At 62.4% G+C, this 8,837-nt stretch overlaps 1 non-coding gene across 1 annotated transcript; it reads left to right on the forward strand.

Moving 5' to 3' along the window:
• Positions 1–914: 914 nt before the first annotated feature.
• On the forward strand, positions 915–1,033 carry LOC131871421 (5S ribosomal RNA). The gene has a single exon (XR_009369641.1). It is a non-coding gene; the product is annotated as a 5S ribosomal RNA (ribosomal RNA).
• The last annotated feature ends 7,804 nt before the right edge of the window (positions 1,034–8,837 follow it).

Consider the following 8,837-nt stretch of genomic DNA (forward strand, 5'->3'; position numbering starts at 1 on the left):
TCAAGGTGAGTGCCAATGTGGGTTCCAAGGTGCCAGGGTCAGGGTGAGTGCCAATGTGGGTTCAAAGGTGCTAAGTTGGGTGCGAGGTTGGGTGCGAGGGTGGGTGGGTGCCAAGGTGTGCTAGGTGGAAGCCCGGGTGGGTCGGCATCCCATGGGTGTCGAGTTGGGTGCCTGATGGGTGCTTCTTGTCAAGTTTTAGTCGTCGGGACTCATTTCGAGCCTTAGAGGTCGTTTCTTGTCCGGTTGCCCTGTCTTCGACCTGGGAACCCAATTTTGGTCCTCGGGTCCCATTTTTTTTTGTCTCGCATCCCACTTTTGGCCTGTGGCCTTTTCGGGGTCGATTCTCGTTTTGGGCATCAGAGCATGTTTCTTCTCCTAAAACCCAATATTTGTTTATTAAGTCTCGGAACACATTTTTGTTCTCGTGGACCCATCATGGGTCTTGGAACGCATTTGTGGTCCTTGGGTCCCATTTTGCATCCCGAAACTTGTGTTTTGGTGCTTGATCCCTATTTTGGGTGCCCACCTTGCACCAAGTGCGCACCCGGGGCAAACCGAGCGCCTTGGTGCACCGGGGCAAGATCGAGCGTGCACCCGAGGCGCCCCGAACATGCACCAAGGTGCACTCGGCCCACATGTGAGCGCAGGTCGTTGCGCCCGAGGTGGTGTGTGGGCACCGCGTTGCAGACGGGACACTGCACGCACACGACGCCCCCTCCAGGTGCACGCACGTAGGCCGGGCCGGGTGCACACCCGACGCCCTAGCAAGGTGCGCGCACCCGGGCAGGGCTCACACTTGGCGAACGGGGCGCACTTCGCGAGGGAGGGTGTGCACCTCGACGGGGGTGGGTGGCCGGGGTGGATTCGCACGTGGGTCGCGGTTTGCTAAGTACACACTGCGACAAGCTCATAACGGGTGCGATCATACCAGCGTTAGTGCACCGGATCCCATCAGAACTCCGCAGTTAAGCGCGCTTGGGCCGGAGTAGTACTGGGATGGGTGACCTCCCGGGAAGTCCCGGTGTTGCACCCTTTTTTAGTTTTTCGCCGGGCGTCGCAATGCTATTTGAATAAACCTTTTGCCCGTTTGCGTTCTCGTCGGGGCCGGGCCGGGCCGGGGTGCGCTGCCCGCACTACCGCGCGCGCGGGGGCGACACCGAGCGCGCACCCGAGGCGCCCCGAGCACACAGGCCACGGTGCAACCCGGGCGTTGTGCGCGCACCCCGGTGCGCCCGAGGTGCTGCGCGCGCACCCAGGTGAAATCGGTGTGCACCTCGGCCAGTGCGCGCTCGGTCGAGTCGCGCACGTTGGCCAAGGTGCACGGTGATGTTTCTTACTCTAAGGTTCCGCACCAGACGCCCGGGACAGGTGAGCGAAGCTGGGCAGGGCCGGGTGCGCGGCCGGGGCAGGTGCACGCAGCTGGAGAGAGCTTTGGAGCACACTTCGGAGCGCACCAATGATGCGCTCCATTCAAAAGTTTCCTAAAAAGGCAAAAAAAGTTGAGATTATAGAATTTCCCACTTGAGAGATTGTAAAAAAAAAAAATTTAAAATGAAGGAAACGCGGGTGCCAAGGTGTGCGCAGCCCAGCCAAGGTGTGCGCACCAAGGCGCCCACCCTGGCGAAGGTGCACGCAAGGTGCGCACCCGAGGCAAACCGGACAATTAACCCAACTTTCGACTTCGCGCGCACCTTGGAGCGCACTTCGGAGCGCTCCTTGGTGCGCACCAATCTTGGGCACCTCGGAGTGCACCATGGCGCCCACCAAGGTGCGCACCCGGGGCAAACCGAGCTCCGACTTCGTGCGCACCTTGGAGCGCACGAAAGGTGCGCACCATGGCGCCCACCAAGGTGCGCAGCCCAGCCAAGGCGTGCGCATCAAGGTGCGCACCCTGGCGAAGGTGCGCACCCGGGGCAAACCGAGCTCCGACTTCGTGCGCACCTTGGAGCGCACAAAAGGTGCGCAACCCAGCCAAGGTGTGCGCACCCCGGTCAAACCGAGCTCCGAATCGTGCGCACCAGAGGTGCACGCCATCGTGCGCACCTTGGAGCACACTTCGGAGCCCTCCTTGGTGCGCGCCGATGTTGCGCACCTCGGAGCGCACCCGGGGAAAACAATGCAATTAACCCGACTTTCGACTTCGTGGGCACCTCGGAGCGCTCTCGGGTTCGCACCTCGGAGCACACCGAGGTGCGCACCTTTGATGCGCTGCCTTCACCAATTTCCAGAAAAGGCAAGAAAACATTGAGAAGGTGTGCGCACCGAGGTGCCCACCCTGGCGAAGGTGCACGCGAGGTGCGCACCCGGGGCAAACCGGGCTCCGACTTCGTGCACGCCGCACCTTGGAGCACACTTCGGAGCGCTCCTTGGTGCGCACCAGGGCGCGCAACCCAGCCGAGGTGCCCACCCCGGCGAAGGTGCACGCGAGGTGCGCACCCGGGGCAAACCGGGCTCCGACTTCGTGCACGCCATGGTGCCCACCGCGGCGAAGGTGCACGCGAGGTGCGCACCCGGGGCAAACCGGGCTCCGACTTCGTGCACGCCGCACCTTGGAGCACACTTCGGAGCGCTCCTTGGTGCGCACCATGGTGCCCACCAGGGCGCGCAACCCCGCCGAAGGTGCACGCGAGGTGCGCACCCGGGGCAAACCGGGCTCCGACTTCGTGCACGCCGCACCTTGGAGCACACTTCGGAGCGCTCCTTGGTGCGCACCATGGTGCCCACCAGGGCGCGCAACCCCGCCGAAGGTGCACGCGAGGTGCGCACCCGGGGCAAACCGGGCTCCGACTTCGTGCACGCCATGGTGCGCACCGCGGCGAAGGTGCGCACCCGGGGCAAACCGGGCTCCGACTTCGTGCACGCCGCACCTTGGAGCACACTTCGGAGCGCTCCTTGGTGCGCACCAGGGCGCGCAACCCAGCCGAGGTGCCCACCCCGGCGAAGGTGCACGCGAGGTGCGTACCCGGGGCAAACCGGGCTCCGACTTCGTGCACGCCGCACCTTGGAGCACACTTCGGAGCGCTCCTTGGTGCGCACCATGGTGCCCACCAGGCCGCGCAACCCAGCCAAGGTGTGCGCACCAAGGTGCACGCGAGGTGCGCACCCGGGGCAAACCGGGGTCCGACTTCGTGCACGCCGCACCTTGGAGCACACATCGGGGCGCTCCCGGGTTCGCACCGGCGTTGCGCACCGTGGTGGGCACCTCGGAGCACACCAAGGTGGGCAGCGAGGTGCGCACCTTTGATGCGATGCCTTCACTAATTTCCATAAAAGGCAAAAAAAAAACGAGATTTTAAAATTTCCGTTTTGAAAGATAGTGAGAAAAAGGGAATGCTGGTGCCATCTTGAGCCCGCCCTGGTGCGCAGCCCAGCCAAGGTGTGCGCACCAAGGTGCCCACCCTGGCGAAGGTGCGCGCCCGGGCAATTAACCCAACTTCCAACTTCGCGCGCGCCAGGGTGGGAGCGCACCCAACAACCGGGCCTGGGAAGAGCCAATGCGAGAAACCCCACCAAACGCTCTGACAAAAAAAGAGGGGGCGCTCCAGTAACCCCGCTTCGGAGCGCACCCTGGGCAAACCCAGCCAAGGTGCCCACCCCGGCCAAGGTGCAGGCGAGGTGCGCACCCGGGGCAAACCGGGCTCCGACAACGTGCACGCCGCACCTTGGAGCACACTTCGTAGCGCTCCCGGGTGCGCACCTCAGAGCACACCAAGGTGGGCAGCGAGGTGCGCACCTTTGATGCGCTGCCTTCACTAATTTCCAGAAAAGGCAAAAAAAAAAGGAGATTTTAAAATTTCCGTTTTGAAAGATAGTGAAAAAAACGGAACGCGCGTGCCATCTTGAGCCCGCCCTGGTGCGCAGCCCAGGTAAGGTGCCCACCCTGGCAAAGGTGCGCACCCGGGCAATTAACCCTACTTCCGACTTCGTGCGCGCCAGGGTGGCAACCGGGCCTCGGAAGAGCCAATGCGAGAAACCCCACCAAACGCTCCGACAAAAAAAGAGGCGGCGCTCCAATAACCCCGCTTCGGAGCGCAGCCGGGGCAAACCCAGCCAAGGTGCCCACCCCGACGAAGGTGCACGCGAGGTGCGCACCCGGGGCAAACCGGGCTCCGACAACGTGCACGCAGCACCTTGGAGCACACTTCGAAGCACTCCCGGGTGCCCACCGGCGTTGCGCACCGTGGTGGGCAGCGAGGTGCGCACCTTTGATGCGCTGCCTTCACTAATTTCCAGAAAAAGGCAAAAAAAAATGAGATTTTAAAATTTCCGTTTTGAAAGATAGTGAAAAAAAAGGAACGCGGGTGCCATCTTGAGCCCGCCCTGGTGCGCAGCCCAGGCAAGGCATGCGCACCAAGGTGCCCACCCGAGGTGCACACCCGGGGCAAACCGGGCTCCGACTTCGTGCAGGCCGCACCTTGGAGCACACTTCGGAGCGCTCCTTGGTGCGCACCATGGTGCCCACCAGGGCGCGCAACCCAGCCAAGGTCTGCACACTAAGGTGCCCACCCCGGCGAAGGTGCACGCGAGGTGCGCACCCGGGGCAAACCGGGCTCCGACTTCGTGCACGCCATGGTGCCCACCGCGGCGAAGGTGCACGCGAGGTGCGCACCCGGGGCAAACCGGGCTCCGACTTCGTGCACGCCGCACCTTGGAGCACACTTCGGAGCGCTCCTTGGTGCGCACCATGGTGCCCACCAGGGCGCGCAACCCAGCCAAGGTGTGCGCACCAAGGTGCACGCGAGGTGCGCACCCGGGGCAAACCGGGGTCCGACTTCGTGCACGCCGCACCTTGGAGCACACATCGGAGCGCTCCCAGGTTCGCACCAGCGTTGCGCACCTTTGATGCGCTGCCTTCACTAATTTCCAGAAAAGGCAAAAAAAAACGATATTTTAAAATTTCCGTTCTGAAAGATAGTGAAAAAAACGGAACGCGGGTGCCATCTTGAGCCCTTCCTGGTGCGCAGCCCAGGCAAGTTGTGCGCACCAAGGTGCCCACCCTGGCGGAGGTGCGCGCCCGGGGCAAACCGGGCTCCGACTTCGTGCACTGCATGGTGCCCACCAAGGCGCGCAACCCAGCCAAGGTGCCCACCGCAGCGAAGGTGCACGCGAGGTGCACACCCGGGGCAAACCGGGCTCCGACTTCGTGCACGCCGCACCTTGGAGCACACTTCAGAGCGCTCCTTGGTGCGCACCAGGGCGCGCAACCCAGCCGAGGTGCCCACCCCGGCGAAGGTGCACGCGAGGTGCGCACCCGGGGCAAACCGGGCTCCGACTTCGTGCACGCCATGGTGCCCACCGCGGCGAAGGTGCGCACCCGGGGCAAACCGGGCTCCGACTTCGTGCACGCCGCACCTTGGAGCACACTTCGGAGCGCTCCTTGGTGCGCACCATGGTGCCCACCAGGCCGCGCAACCCAGCCAAGGTGTGCGCACCAAGGTGCACGCGAGGTGCGCACCCGGGGCAAACCGGGGTCCGACTTCGTGCACGCCGCACCTTGGAGCACACATCGGGGCGCTCCCGGGTTCGCACCGGCGTTGCGCACCGTGGTGGGCACCTCGGAGCACACCAAGGTGGGCAGCGAGGTGCGCACCTTTGATGCGATGCCTTCACTAATTTCCATAAAAGGCAAAAAAAAAACGAGATTTTAAAATTTCCGTTTTGAAAGATAGTGAGAAAAAGGGAATGCTGGTGCCATCTTGAGCCCGCCCTGGTGCGCAGCCCAGCCAAGGTTTGCGCACCAAGGTGCCCACCCTGGCGAAGGTGCGCGCCCGGGCAATTAACCCAACTTCCAACTTCGCGCGCGCCAGGGTGGGAGCGCACCCAACAACCGGGCCTGGGAAGAGCCAATGCGAGAAACCCCACCAAACTCTCTGACAAAAAAAGAGGGGGCGCTCCAGTAACCCCGCTTCGGAGCGCACCCTGGGCAAACCCAGCCAAGGTGCCCACCCCGGCCAAGGTGCAGGCGAGGTGCGCACCCGGGGCAAACCGGGCTCCGACAACGTGCACGCCGCACCTTGGAGCACACTTCGTAGCGCTTCCGGGTGCGCACCTCAGAGCACACCAAGGTGGGCAGCGAGGTGCGCACCTTTGATGCGCTGCCTTCACTAATTTCCAGAAAAGGCAAAAAAAAAAGGAGATTTTAAAATTTCCGTTTTGAAAGATAGTGAAAAAAACGGAACGCGCGTGCCATCTTGAGCCCGCCCTGGTGCGCAGCCCAGGTAAGGTGCCACCCTGGCAAAGGTGCGCACCCGGGCAATTAACCCTACTTCCGACTTCGTGCGCGCCAGGGTGGCAACCGGGCCTCGGAAGAGCCAATGCGAGAAACCCCACCAAACGCTCCGACAAAAAAAGAGGCGGCGCTCCAATAACCCCGCTTCGGAGCGCAGCCGGGGCAAACCAAGCCAAGGTGCCCACCCCGACGAAGGTGCACGCGAGGTGCGCACCCGGGGCAAACCGGGCTCCGACAACGTGCACGCAGCACCTTGGAGCACACTTCGAAGCACTCCCGGGTGCCCACCGGCGTTGCGCACCGTGGTGGGCAGCGAGGTGCGCACCTTTGATGCGCTGCCTTCACTAATTTCCAGAAAAAGGCAAAAAAAAATGAGATTTTAAAATTTCCGTTTTGAAAGATAGTGAAAAAAAAGGAACGCGGGTGCCATCTTGAGCCCGCCCTGGTGCGCAGCCCAGGCAAGGCATGTGCACCAAGGTGCCCACCCGAGGTGCACACCCGGGGCAAACCGGGCTCCGACTTCGTGCAGGCCGCACCTTGGAGCACACTTCGGAGCGCTCCTTGGTGCGCACCATGGTGCCCACCAGGGCGCACCCGAGGCAAACCGGGCTCCGACTTCGTGCACGCCGCACCTTGGAGCACACATCGGAGCGCTCCCAGGTTCGCACCAGCGTTGCGCACCTTTGATGCGCTGCCTTCACTAATTTCCAGAAAAGGCAAAAAAAAACGATATTTTAAAATTTCCGTTCTGAAAGATAGTGAAAAAAACGGAACGCGGGTGCCATCTTGAGCCCTTCCTGATGCGCAGCCCAGGCAAGTTGTGCGCACCAAGGTGCCCACCCTGGCGGAGGTGCGCGCCCGGGGCAAACCGGGCTCCGACTTCGTGCACTGCATGGTGCCCACCAAGGCGCGCAACCCAGCCAAGGTGCCCACCGCAGCGAAGGTGCACGCGAGGTGCGCACCCGAGGTGCACACCCGGGGCAAACCGGGCTCCGACTTCGTGCACGCCGCACCTTGGAGCACACTTCAGAGCGCTCCTTGGTACGCACCAGGGCGCGCAACCCAGCCAAGGTGCTCACCCCGGCGAAGGTGCACGCGAGGTGCGCACCCGGGGCAAACCGGGCTCGGACTTCGTGCACGCCGCACCTTGGAGCACACATCGGAGCGCTCCCGGGTTCGCACCAGCATTGCGCACCTTTGATGCGCTGCCTTCACTAATTTCCAGAAAAGGCAAAAAAAAGAAAAAAATGAGATTTTAAAATTTCCGTTTTGAAAGATAGTGAAAAAAACGGAACGCGGGTGCCATCTTGAGCCCGCCCTGGTGTGCAGCCCAGGCAAGTTGTGCGCACCAAGGCACCCACCCTGGCCAAGGTGGGTCACGGGGTGGGTCCTAGGGTGGGTAACGGGGTGGGTACTAAGGTGCGTGCCAAGGTGGGTCATAGGGTGGGTGCCAAGGTGGGCACCAGGGTGGGTGTGCACCAACCCTAGCCAGGGTAGGTCACGGGGTGGTTGTCGGGGTGGGCGTCAAGGAGCCAAGGTGGGTGGCAAGTAGCCAAGTTGCGTGCCAAGGTGGGTGTCGGGGTGGGTGCCAAGGATCCAAGGTGGGTGCCAAGGAACCAAGGTGGGTGTCTGGGTGGGTGCCGAGGTGGGAGCCAGGGTGGGTCCCAAGGTGAGTGCAAAGGTGGGTGCCAGGGTCAAGGTGAGTGCCAATGTGGGTTCCAAGGTGCCAGGGTCAGGGTGAGTGCCAATGTGGGTTCAAAGGTGCTAAGTTGGGTGCGAGGTTGGGTGCGAGGGTGGGTGGGTGCCAAGGTGTGCTAGGTGGAAGCCCGGGTGGGTCGGCATCCCATGGGTGTCGAGTTGGGTGCCTGATGGGTGCTTCTTGTCAAGTTTTAGTCGTCGGGACTCATTTCGAGCCTTAGAGGTCGTTTCTTGTCCGGTTGCCCTGTCTTCGACCTGGGAACCCAATTTTGGTCCTCGGGTCCCATTTTTTTTTGTCTCGCATCCCACTTTTGGCCTGTGGCCTTTTCGGGGTCGATTCTCGTTTTGGGCATCAGAGCATGTTTCTTCTCCTAAAACCCAATATTTGTTTATTAAGTCTCGGAACACATTTTTGTTCTCGTGGACCCATCATGGGTCTTGGAACGCATTTGTGGTCCTTGGGTCCCATTTTGCATCCCGAAACTTGTGTTTTGGTGCTTGATCCCTATTTTGGGTGCCCACCTTGCACCAAGTGCGCACCCGGGGCAAACCGAGCGCCTTGGTGCACCGGGGCAAGATCGAGCGTGCACCCGAGGCGCCCCGAACATGCACCAAGGTGCACTCGGCCCACATGTGAGCGCAGGTCGTTGCGCCCGAGGTGGTGTGTGGGCACCGCGTTGCAGACGGGACACTGCACGCACACGACGCCCCCTCCAGGTGCACGCACGTAGGCCGGGCCGGGTGCACACCCGACGCCCTAGCAAGGTGCGCGCACCCGGGCAGGGCTCACACTTGGCGAACGGGGCGCACTTCGCGAGGGAGGGTGTGCACCTCGACGGGGGTGGGTGGCCGGGGTGGATTCGCACGTGGGTCGCGGTTTGCTAAGTACACACTGCGACAAGCTCATAAC

Source organism: Cryptomeria japonica, unplaced genomic scaffold, assembly GCF_030272615.1.
Source record: "Cryptomeria japonica unplaced genomic scaffold, Sugi_1.0 HiC_scaffold_408, whole genome shotgun sequence".
Classification (NCBI taxonomy): domain Eukaryota; kingdom Viridiplantae; phylum Streptophyta; class Pinopsida; order Cupressales; family Cupressaceae; genus Cryptomeria; species Cryptomeria japonica.